The sequence below is a fragment of the Hordeum vulgare genome, chromosome 2H (assembly GCF_904849725.1).
Source record: "Hordeum vulgare subsp. vulgare chromosome 2H, MorexV3_pseudomolecules_assembly, whole genome shotgun sequence".
Lineage (NCBI taxonomy): Eukaryota > Viridiplantae > Streptophyta > Magnoliopsida > Poales > Poaceae > Hordeum > Hordeum vulgare.
Window position 1 is genome coordinate 372,562,505 of NC_058519.1, and position 11,799 is coordinate 372,574,303.

Consider the following 11,799-nt stretch of genomic DNA (forward strand, 5'->3'; position numbering starts at 1 on the left):
ATTCTCTTTCATGATTCTATAATGATGCTCTTACTAAAGTTGGTTTTTTTTGTATGACGCTTAGAGCTTTGTACTACAAGAGTCTTTTAAGAGTTCGTACTACAAGACTACATATGGATGTATATGGACTTATTTTAGAATGTACACGCGATAACGACGAACGAGCAGTGCAATAGTTTCCCGCCAAATTTTCCCGCTGCAGTTTCTCGTTTTCGCGCCCTTTTTTCCCGCGTAGACATCCGACAGAGCCTATAAAAGGAGGCAGAGAGTGAAACTCTCTTCACCATCAGACAGACTTCAAAGCACCTGCACCTCCATAGTCAGTATGAGTTTGCCTTGTTCGGATCAGAGCATTAGGCCTAGGAAAATGCAGAGTGCAAGCTTGCCTCGGGGGGTGGAAGCAGTTCGATGTTGGTGCGGAGATGTCTGCAAGGTGAAGGAGGTGACGGATTTTTCAGATTGGTTGGGCATGAAGTTTTTCATGTGCGCCAATTATGAATCTGATCCACCCGAATCTATTTCTGCGTACGTCAGGCCTCCGGTATGCTCAAGTCATCCAGATTATTGTTATTTGATTTTATTGTTTACTTGAATCTGATCCATCCTTTAGTCTCCTCCTCCTCTCTGCATGTACTATCGTTGGATTGACACGGAAATGCCGGACTGGGCGGTGACCGAGATTCGTGAAAGAGGTCGCCGTGCATGGGCTAGCTTGGACTTGGAAGAGCGTCGTGAGAAGGCTGAAGCAGAGGAGAAAGCAGAGCAGAAGAAAGAGTGGGAAGATTACTGTGTGGAGCAGAGGGCTTTTCTTGATGAGATGAAAAGGAAAAATCAAGAAGAGAAACTTCGGCTGGAGGAGGTTTACACACAGCGGGAACAGACCCGTGAAGCTGAGAGGGAGAGAAAGAGAGAAAGGGCTCGTGCCGCCAAGGCAGCAGAAGAAGCTGGTGATGAAAAAGGAAAATATCCACGTTGGACTCAGTAGATTTATTTTATTGTATGTTAAGTTGTCTTAGTTGTATCTTAATTTCTGCAAGATGTATCTTAATTTCGGCAAATTGTATCTTATTTTCAGTAATGTGTATCTTAGTTTCCGCAATGGGTATCTTAATTTCAGCTACGTGTATGTTCATTTTATCCCGCCATTTATTTCCTGCCTCGCTTTCCCGCCATTTTATCCCGCGTATAGCTTTGCCGCCAGTTTGTTCCCGCCTCGCTTTCCCGCCCTTGCTTTCCCGCCCTTGCTTTCCCTCCTCGTTTTCCCGCCATTAGTTATTCGTCTCGCTCTGCTGCACCTATAAAACCCCCTCCAGACCAAGGTGGGTAAGGAGTGTGCTGAAAATGTCTCATTATCCTTTCGATCGTAGTTTTCATAGTGGTATGTCCGAGTGTCTTCTGCGCTTAGCTAGCAATTTCAAGATAGATAATAGAATAGTTTCATGGGACGAACTCATCAGTAGTGACACGCTACTGAATGAGGTTGCCCACGCATTAGCTAGGAAGGGGTGGCCTGCAAGGACATATGAGGAGATTCGGAAAGAACTTCTGCGGTTGAATGAAAGATGGAAGAAGAAACGCCAACACATACACGGTGGAGGTGGAGTAAAACATCCCTTCTTATGGATTGACGATAGTGAGGACGAAGATGATATCTTCATGCCGAGTACCAAGAGCGCGTCATCGACGAAGGCCAAGAGCGCATCATCATCGAAGGCCAAGAGTAGCGCTTCGTCAAAGGGCGAGAGCTCTGCATCGTCGAAGGATGACGACGACTTTATGTAGTTTTTTTATGAACTCTACATCTTAATGTATCTTATTTTATGTATGTTATTTTATGTATGTTATTTTATGAATCTTATTTTATGTATCTTATTTTATGGAAGCAACTTCAAATATATCGCGAACTTTTATTTCATGAAACTACATAGATGTCTTGTACGTACATCTGAAAGTTTGAAACTGACATAGAGAGATGCAATTGTTCGCACACATACATAGACGAATCACCCTATGCGACGACGACCAGCTGGCCTTGCCCGACGACCGGAGGGTGACAATCGATCAGGGGGTCTGTGTTCACGAAGACCACGACCGTACTGTCCCTCGTGTTCCTGTGTCTACGACTCATGCATAGGTGGTGGAGTCTGAAATCCATATTGAGATGATGATTCTAAATTGTAGGTGAATGGTTGTGACTCAGAATTGATGTAAGATGGACCAATAACGTCCTGCCCGAAAAAATCATTTATCATTCCTGGGAGCGTGCATTGAGTATCATGGGTTTCTGTGAGTATTTCTTTCTGTACGCCACGCTGGGTATGTTCATCTCCCCATGATGGATCATTAATTTCCTGCTCCACGAAAAAATGTTTTTAAAATAAATCCTGTGTAAATAGAAGTTATGTAATTGCTTATTATAATTGTACATACCTGACCGCTGTTGTAGCTTTGTGCTCCCTCGCTTGTCTCAGCCCAACGATTCTCCTCGGGCATCCTAATCCCTCGTGTGGGCAGATATGGCTGAGATCCTTGAATGTGTGTGCCATATGCTGTATATGCATCCTGCTCCACGAAATGAGTCTGTTCGGGTGTCGAACCTACATCTGGAGCATTTACCTGTGATGTCTGCCCATGTATTGGTAGAGACGAGTCATGTCGTGGAAGTGTCGGCATAGTATTACGACCCTCTCCCCACCGCATGGACGACGACGGCGCCCCACTCGGTCTAGCTGACCTCGGTTCCGGAATGTTGTACGCTGCAGTGACAACGTCGTTCTCTGTACCGCATCTCGTAAACCTTGTGCTCACGAATTCGCGAATTTTTTTAAACCACGACCTATCTTTAGGATCAATTCCCTGGGCTCGCATTCCTTCACTCGCCATCGCTTGTACTTGGGTGCAAATATCAATCTGAAAAAAATCGTTGTTCGTTGGTTAAATTGTTCATGAAATGATGGACCTGAATAGCAAGATGTTGATTATTACCGCGGAGTCACGATAGTAAGCTGATGATGTGTCCATCCGTCTCTGCAACTGTTCCATATGCGTTGGATGTGTTGGCATCGTAGGTGGTTCACTCGTCAGTCTAGTACGCGTGCTCATGCGATACCAATTATAGTACGCTTCTGTCGTAGTTGCATCGTACGTTCTGCATAAATAAATTAACATTACTAAATTGACATCACATTCTGTATTTTATAAGCACATAATTAAATTAACATTAGTAAAATTACCGTTGCTGAGGCACTATATTTTGTAGAGCTTCATTATTCCACTGATTTATCCATTCAATGTTTTCTGCATTCCAGTCCACACCAGATCTGGACGCAGAAGAATGACCATCATCGTCATCATCTAGCGCCTCCGACAATCCCTCGACATGTTCGCTCATGTCAACGACCGCAGACCAATATCCCGTGTCATACACTTGATGGCCACCTGTTGGTTCCGTTAGGCCGGCGTCGGGGGCTACATTTATGGCCATATGTTCGCCACCGCTTGGTTCCGATGGGCCAGCGTCGGGGGCTACAGTTATGGCCAACTCGGCCTCACCGACACCGCTACTGCACTCGGCGACATCACTGGCAGAAATGAACTCCACATAAACCATGGGTTGTCCATACATGGAGTTATTGGGATTGCTTGCAAAACCCATGTACGACGCCCATGCTCTTTCACCGGTAACCCGTCGCAAAACCCAACGATTTCCTCCCTCAACCACGAAAGCCTCCAGGGTCATTTTTTTCCATTCATCGCTGAACCAAACACCGATCGGATGCACCTTCTAACTGCCGCATACTCTACATTAACCATGTCTTTCACTACAACCGTAGTCATCCCGCACCTAGACACATCCACACCAGAAGGACACTCACGTACGATGTGCCCATAAAACACTAACAAATTTTCCATAGTACCTAACGAGCAGCCATATTTACATCGTTAGTCCATTAAAAATCATATTTTTAGATTTACATTGTAATAACAACATCCATTACTTATCTTTTTTACATATAACAATTTAACAACATCCATTACATCTACGCATAATAATTTATATTGTATCATTTATCGTCACACTACATCTATAAAATAAATAGAAGATGAATTACAATATGTCATTCATACCTCTGGTTTAAATAAGGATATCCTTCCGAATATAATATATCACCAGAATAATATCAGCGAATTCCACCTATTTTCATATGAACAAAAATATTACACACATAATTATTTTCGTGCTAGCAAAAGTCTAAAAATACATACAGCATATATATATATATATATATATATATATATATATATATATATATATATATATATCACGAATCATATTTCTACGGGGTTGGCAAATTATCAAATAAACAAATATATTACACACGCGTCTTGCATGTAATAATACTAATGGAGCTAACATATTATTACATGTTTTTTATAAAAATGCTAGTTACATAGGCATTTTTCCGGCTCCTTTCTAAATACCAGTTGCATGCAAACACGAACAAATCATCGGTAATATATGAACATAGTCGACCTATTATCACATGAACACAAATATGAACAAAGTCTCATACCTTGATCTTCAACTTAGTAGTTCATATCGCATGACAAAATAGTTCCACAAAACTGATAATACGCTCCCTAAGACAAAAGAAAACACATACTTAGAAACTAATCAAACAAAATAAAAACATCATGCATGCAAACACGACCAACAGAAATGGAAAGCTCTTACCTTGATCTATCTTTTCTTCAACTACAACGTCTTCAAAATAGTTCCACAAAAGTGATAATACGCTCCCTAAGACAAAAGAAAACACATACTTAGAAACTAATCAAACAAAATAAATACATCATGCATGCAAACACAACCAACAGATATGGAAAGCTCTTACCTTGATCTATCTTTTCTTCAACTACAACGTCTTCAAAATCTCACTTTAATCCGTCCTAAATCGCCACATAAACATTCATACGGAGTAGCTCTTGTGAGAAAGAGAAGAGAGTGAGAAAGAGGAGTGACACGGGAGGCAACGGCAGGAGAAGAGAGTGAGAGAGGAGACAGCGACGCGGTTCGCTTATAAAGAAGACATTTCGCACTGTTTCGTCGGTGGAGAGCGGAAAAATTCCCACTGTTCCGGCCGGCCGCGCGGGAAAATTCGAGCGGGAAAGGAGCCTGGGAATCAGCGCAATCAGCAACAGTGCCGACGCGCGGAAAAAGTGCACCTGGCCGCCTGCTCCCGAGGCGGCAGGGCCCACCCGGCCTTGTCCGTTACGGACAGAAGTGGGCGGGAACGGGATCCCGCGCTGGCCGCCAGGGGCGGTGGCGGCAGGCCCCACGGCCGCCTCGTGCGGTGGCGGCAGGTGCCACGTGCCGCCTGGCGCGCCTGCCGCCACCCGGGGTGGGAGTCTTTTTTGACGTTTGCACTCGCATGTGGTCTCTTTTGACAATCCCACTCGATAGGGGGTCCTTTTGGACAAAAATCCCCCTTGTTCTAGTTGATGCAAATCAGGATGAGGGGGCAACTACAAGTGGGCAGAAAGCGGTTACTGTTCCAGATTTGTCTTGTGTCCCTGCCCTTAGAAATTCATTCATATTGGCCAACACAAGACAGTGGGCTGCACTGCACCAAACTGACTTGCACCATGTCAGTTTATCCTCCTTATCTGTCTGCTCATCAAGCGCACAGTTAGATACTACTAGCATATAATTTACCTACTTACTAGTAACTTTGCCGACCTTGTCCTTCCTTTCTATCTGGTCCCCGTCGCTTTTTTTCTTATCTAGCCGAACAACCTTTCACAGTTTAGGTGCAGGTAGCATGGAGCAATGAGCCCATGGATGGATATTGGACTTGTTGCAGTAGGCAGCAATTCGTCCATTACATACAAGATACAATGAAATTCACATGCCTGTTGCTTTCAACAGAAAGAGGAAGGAGAAAAGGTGTTGCTGTGGGCAATCTTGTTCTTGCGTAAAGGGCATGCTACAATCCATAGTGGCAGACATTCACAACACTGAGAAGAACCATCGATGCATGCATGATCATTCATGCCACCTCGAGCAGTGGAGGAGTGTTTCTACATCTCGCGCCCGATCCACTGCAATCTCTCTTTTCTTTCATGTGCTTTACCTGCATGTAATTCGATCGCTGGTCAGTGTCTTGGAGAATTAATTCGCGGCCAAACTGCAGGACACGTGTACGGTCGACAGGTATCCCCATTGGATGGAATCATGGCGCCAATCTTTCACGACAATGACGGCACCTTGCCAGAAACTGGACGGCCTCATCGGTGGCATTGATTTGCATGATCCATCTCCATCTCCCATTTTACTGGTTGTGAGTTTGTGATAGCCTGATGACACGAAGAGGCAAGAATGAAAATTCATTTCATTTTAGTGATGAATGCATACGCTAGCTAGAGGCCTGGAGCTCAGAACTATGGATCTCCTCCCCTCAACGCGAAAGAATACTCGGAACAAACTTATGAATGCCGTGGGTAAATACCAACAGAAACTACAACAGGTGAGGATGCACACGAGCGGCAGCACAAGCATACATGATACATCTACCTCTGGATGCGTACAGTGCATACATAGGCCTAGGTCGCTATCTACCACAGTTGATTCTCGCAGATTCGATTCCGCTGAGAGGAGAAGAGCATATTCACGCAATTTGCATCGACAAGGATGCGTCGCAACAACAGCATCGCATCTTCACCCCCAAGGACCCAATCCCCACATCGTGCATCCGCACAAGTCGCTGTTAATTCTTTGCCGGAACTACGTTTAGTTTACAATCTCTCCCTCGCTGTGACTCTTAGGCAACTCCAACGGACCGACCTAAACGGACAATGATTTTGTCTGGTTTTTTGTCCGTTTGGATCGGTCAGACGGGCACGAACGTCCGTTTTCGCAAATGGGTCGGCGCATGCGCCAACGCTGACCGAATCAATTTTTTGCCGACATGCAAAAAAATACATAAATGCATAATTAAACATCAAAAGCCGACCACGAAGGTCAGCGAGAGTCCACGCGTCCGCATTACATTAATTAAACATAAAAAACCTAAAACTACGAGGGCAACCCTAGACGTCGTCGTCGTCGTCATCGGGGCCGGTGAGGTCGACCAGCGTAGGCGCAGGGCCGGCCCAGGGGAACGCCGTGTTCCAGAGCGCAGCTGCGTGCGCCTCCGTCGTCTATCCCGCCGGCGAGGGCTGTGCTAGTGGCGGTGGCAGCGTAGCAGCAAGGGCACGCTCCTCCGCCACAGTCTCCCGTCGTTCCTCCTCCGCCTCCTTCTCCAGCTCCATCAGCCGAAGGCCTTCGGCGCGCTCCGCCCGCAGGTGTTGCGCCCTTCAGTGCTCGAGGTACGCTTGCTCCTGCTACGGTGTCGCGCCCAGCCGGATGGGCGTCGTAGTGACAGACTCGTGGACGCCGCTGGTCCACTGATAGACCTCCTGCGGCTCCGTGGCTTGTGCTTCGGCGGCGGTGGCACGACGCAGTCGCCGGCGGCCGACAGCGCGATGGCCTCCGCGAGCTGCTACTGGTATGCCGCCTCCTCGTCGGCCCTGCGCCGCGCTTCCTCCACGCTGTCGCGGAGGACAGCTGCGAGCGCCGCCTGGTAGGCGGCCTCAGCCTCCTGGTCCTCGTCGTTGACGACACACGGGGGCGGCGGAGGGCCTCCAGGCTGCACTTCGCGCACGCCATGACAGCGCCGCTCCTCTTGCTTCACCACGAACTACACCTCCCAGTTAGGGGAGTCGGCCGCGTACGTAGGGTCTCGCAGCTGCTCCGTCGTCAGCAGACGCCGACGACAGCTCACCTCCTCCACATGCACCCGCGTCGACCGCGGCACGGCCGACACCGGAATCCTCTCTGGATCCAGATGCCAGCCATGCGGCAGCGTGACATCGGGGTAAGGGAGCGACACGCGGTGCTCCCAGTGCCACCACGCTTGGTGCGCCGGGACGCTCACGCGCTGACGAGGCTGACGGGAAGACGGCGGCGGGGAGATGCGCGGGGGTAGAGCGGGGCCTTACCCTTGTTTGGGAAGCTGCCGACCATGGTACTAGAGTTTCGGTCGTCAAGGAGGTGGATGAATGTGGACGGGCAGGGTTCTGGAAGCATATGGCAGAACCCACCACACGCTTGGATTAAAAAAGGCCGGCAGCGGTCGCTGACGCGTGGGCCTGAGGATGGTGGCCGTCATAAATAATGTTGACCGTGGTGGTTGGGGGCAGACACCGAGAGGGCGCGCGCGCCCGCTTCGCGTCCGCGCCGACGCATTTCAGTCCCAAATTTGGGCCGGAAATGGGTCGGTGCACACGCGAAGCGGACTCTTTTTGGGAATGGGTTGGCGCGTTGGGCCATCATTTTTGTCCGCGCCGACTCAAACGTACGGCGGCGAACGAAATGGGTCGCCCCATTGGAGTTGCTCTTATAGCTTTATAGCTGCATAGACGGAATATGATCACTCGAGGAGGAGCTAAGGGTATCTTCAAGGTGGATCTCAAACCTCCCGCGACGGTCCGGACCACAAAAACCATCCAATACGGTCTGTATCGGTCTGTGGAACGGTCCAGACGTGATTTCTCCCGTAGATTGAAGACAAACATAGTGGAGCTTTGTCAGAGTCCGGACCGATACTTCGCCCGGTTCCAACCGCTCTGGCCCACCAAAAAAACCCACCTACCCCTCTCGCGCTTTCCATCGCACGCATCACGTCGCTTGTCGCGCCGCATTCATGCCGGCCAAGAGCATGCAGCGACCGGCAGCGAAACCGTGATTTGATCGGACGGGAAGATGGCGCACACGCACGCGATCTCTTGGGCCTCGTTGCTTTAATACGACGTCGCATCCCGAGGAATCAACTCCGAAGTTGTGCCGCATTGAAGCGGGTTGACCGCCTCACTGCTTGGTCTGGCCGCGGCTATTTAAGCCGCGCTTCAGCAGCGTCTAGAGCACCGAACATTTCTCCCCCCTCCCCCTCCGAGCATATTTCCTTCTCTACATCCTCTCTGAGCCAAGCCAGCGGCGATGTCGAAGTCCTGGTTCTCCGCGCCATCAAGCGGCCTCGGTGGGAGCTCGTCGTCTGGCGGATCGTGGCACCGTCGCCCTCGGTCAACCGGGCCATCGACATCCATGATGGCGGACTCCTCCAGCAAGGAGGAGATACTCATCTCATCCAACGACGAGGAGGAGCAGCCACGACAGTGACCATGTGTGCTATCGGAGGCGGTTGTGACGGACGAAGAATTCGTCCGTTGGATGGAGATCATGATGGAGCGTTCGCTCCATCACATGGGACCGGCGCACCATCACCAACGCACGTGAAGGACGAGCCACCGTCCCTGCCGCGGGTTCGCCTCAAGAATGAGCCAACTGTTGGGTAACGTAGCAATAATTCAAAATTTTCCTACGCCATATTCAGATCTTCCTATGGAGAGACCAGCAACGAGAGGGATGAGAGCATCTTCATACCTTTGAAGATCGCTAAGCGTAAGCGTTGCTAGAACGCAGTTGATGGAGTCATACTCGCGGCGATTCAGATCGCGGTGTGATTACGATCTAGTGTCGAACCACAACACCTTCGCGTTCAACACACGTGCAGCCCGGTGGCGTCTCCTGCACCTTGATCCAGCAAGGAGGAGGGAGAGGTTGGGGAAGAGCTCCGGCAGCACGACGGTGTGGTGGCGATGGAGCCACGAGGTCTCCCGGCACGGCTTTGCCAAGCACCGTGGGAGAGGAGGAAGAAGAGAAGCAGCGCTGCGCCGAGAGAGAGAAATCTCGTATCTCCAATGGACAAAACCCCCGCTATATATAGGGGGAAGGGGAGGGTGGCGCCCCCCCTTAGGTTTCCCACCCCTAAGGGGTGCGGCAGCCCTAGATGGGTGGAGGAGGTGGCGGCCAGGAGGGGAGGAGGGGGTGGCGCACCCCTGGTGGGCCTTAGGCCCACCAGCGCTAGGGTTTCCCCCCTTCCCTCTCTTGGGCGCCTTGGGATGGGTGTGGGGGGTGCACCAGCCCACTCAGGGGATGGTTCCCTCTCACACTTGGCCCATGTAGCCTCATGGGGCTGGTGGCCCCTCCCGGTGGGCCTCCAGAACCCTTCCGGTGGTCCTCGCACTTTGCCGGTGGTGCCCGGAACATTTTCGGCGTCCAAACCCATCCATCCTATATATCAATCTTTACCTCCGGACCATTCCGGAGCTCCTCGTGACGTCCGGGATCTCATCCGAGACTCTGAACTACCTTCAGTAACCTCGTGTAACAATTCCCTATAACCCGAGCGTCATCGAACCTCAAGTGTGTAGACGCTACGGGTTCGGGAGGCATGCAGACATGACCGACACACCTCTCCGGCCAAATAAACACCAGCGGGGTCTGGATACCCATGGTGGATCCCACATGTTCCACGATGATCTCATCGGATGAACCACGATGTCAAGGATTCAATCAATCCTGTATACAATTCCCTTTTGTTTGTCGGTATAGAACTTGCCCGAGATTCGATCGTCGGTATACCTATACCTTGTTCAATCTCGTTACTTGTAAGTCTCTTTACTCATTCCGTAGCACATCATCCCATGACTAACTCCTTAGTCACATTGAGCTCGTTACGATGATGTTCTACCGAGTGGGCCCAGAGATACCTCTCCGTCACACGGAGTGACAAATCCCGATCTCGATTCGTGCCAACCAAACAGACACTTTCGGAGATACCCGTAGTGCACCTTTATAGTCACCCAGTTACATTGTGACGTTTGATACACCCAAAGCACTCCTACGGTATCCGGGAGTTGCACAATCTCACGGTCGAAGGAAATGACACTTGACATTATAAAAGCTTTAGCATACGAACAACACGATCTAGTGTTATGCTTAAGATTGGGTCTTGTCCATCACATCATTCTCCTAATGATGTGATCCTGTTATAAATGACATCCAATGTCCATGATCAGGAAACCATGATCATCTATTCATCAACGAGCCAACCAACTAGAGGCTTGCTAGGGACACATTGTGATCTATTTATTCACACATGTATTACTGTTTCCTGCTAATACAATTATAGCATGAACAAGGAAATATGATAATAACCATTTTATTATTGCCTCTAGGGCATATTTCCAACAGTCTCCCACTTGCACTAGAGTCAATAATCTAGTTACATTGTGATGAATCGAACACCCATAGCATTGTGGTGTTGATCATCTTTTGCTCGAGGAAGAGATTTAGTCAACGGGTCTGCAATATTCAGATCCATGTGTACTTTACAAATATCTATTACTCCTCTCTGGACCTGGTCCTGGATGGAGTTGTAGCGGCGTTGGATGTGCTTGGTCTTCCGGTGAAATCTGGGCTCCTTGGCTATGGCAATGGCTCCAGTGTTATCAGAAGAGTGTCATCGGACTTGGCGCGCTTGGAACCACTCCAAGGTCGGTGATGAACTCCTTCATCCAGATCCCTTCATGAGCCGCTTCCGAAGCAGCTATGTACTCTGCTTCACATTTAGATGCTGCCACGACGTCTTGCTTGCTGCTGCACCAGCTCACTGCCCCACCATTCAAAACATACACGTATCCGGTTTGTGACTTAGAGTCATCTGGATTTGTGTTGAAGTTAGCATCGGCGTAACCCTTTACGACGATCTCTTCGTCACCTCCATAAACGAGAAACATCTCCTTAGTCCTTTTCAGGTACTTAAGGATATTCTTGACCGCTGTCCAGTGGTCCATACCGGGATCACTTTGGTACCTCCCTACCAAACTTATGGCAAGGTTTATATCAGGTCTGGTACA

At 49.2% G+C, this 11,799-nt stretch overlaps 3 long non-coding RNA genes across 3 annotated transcripts; all 3 read right to left on the reverse strand.

The window, feature by feature from the left end:
* Positions 1-1,872: 1,872 nt before the first annotated feature.
* Positions 1,873-2,534, reverse strand: LOC123430106. The gene is made up of 2 exons (XR_006622858.1): positions 2,431-2,534; positions 1,873-2,351 (listed from the first exon to the last, which is right to left on the reverse strand). It is a non-coding gene; the product is annotated as an uncharacterized LOC123430106 (long non-coding RNA).
* A 323-nt stretch (positions 2,535-2,857) lies between these two features.
* Positions 2,858-3,323, reverse strand: LOC123430107. The gene is made up of 3 exons (XR_006622859.1): positions 3,234-3,323; positions 2,986-3,148; positions 2,858-2,910 (listed from the first exon to the last, which is right to left on the reverse strand). It is a non-coding gene; the product is annotated as an uncharacterized LOC123430107 (long non-coding RNA).
* A 547-nt stretch (positions 3,324-3,870) lies between these two features.
* Positions 3,871-4,617, reverse strand: LOC123430108. The gene is made up of 3 exons (XR_006622860.1): positions 4,575-4,617; positions 4,129-4,195; positions 3,871-3,917 (listed from the first exon to the last, which is right to left on the reverse strand). It is a non-coding gene; the product is annotated as an uncharacterized LOC123430108 (long non-coding RNA).
* Positions 4,618-11,799: the final 7,182 nt, after the last annotated feature.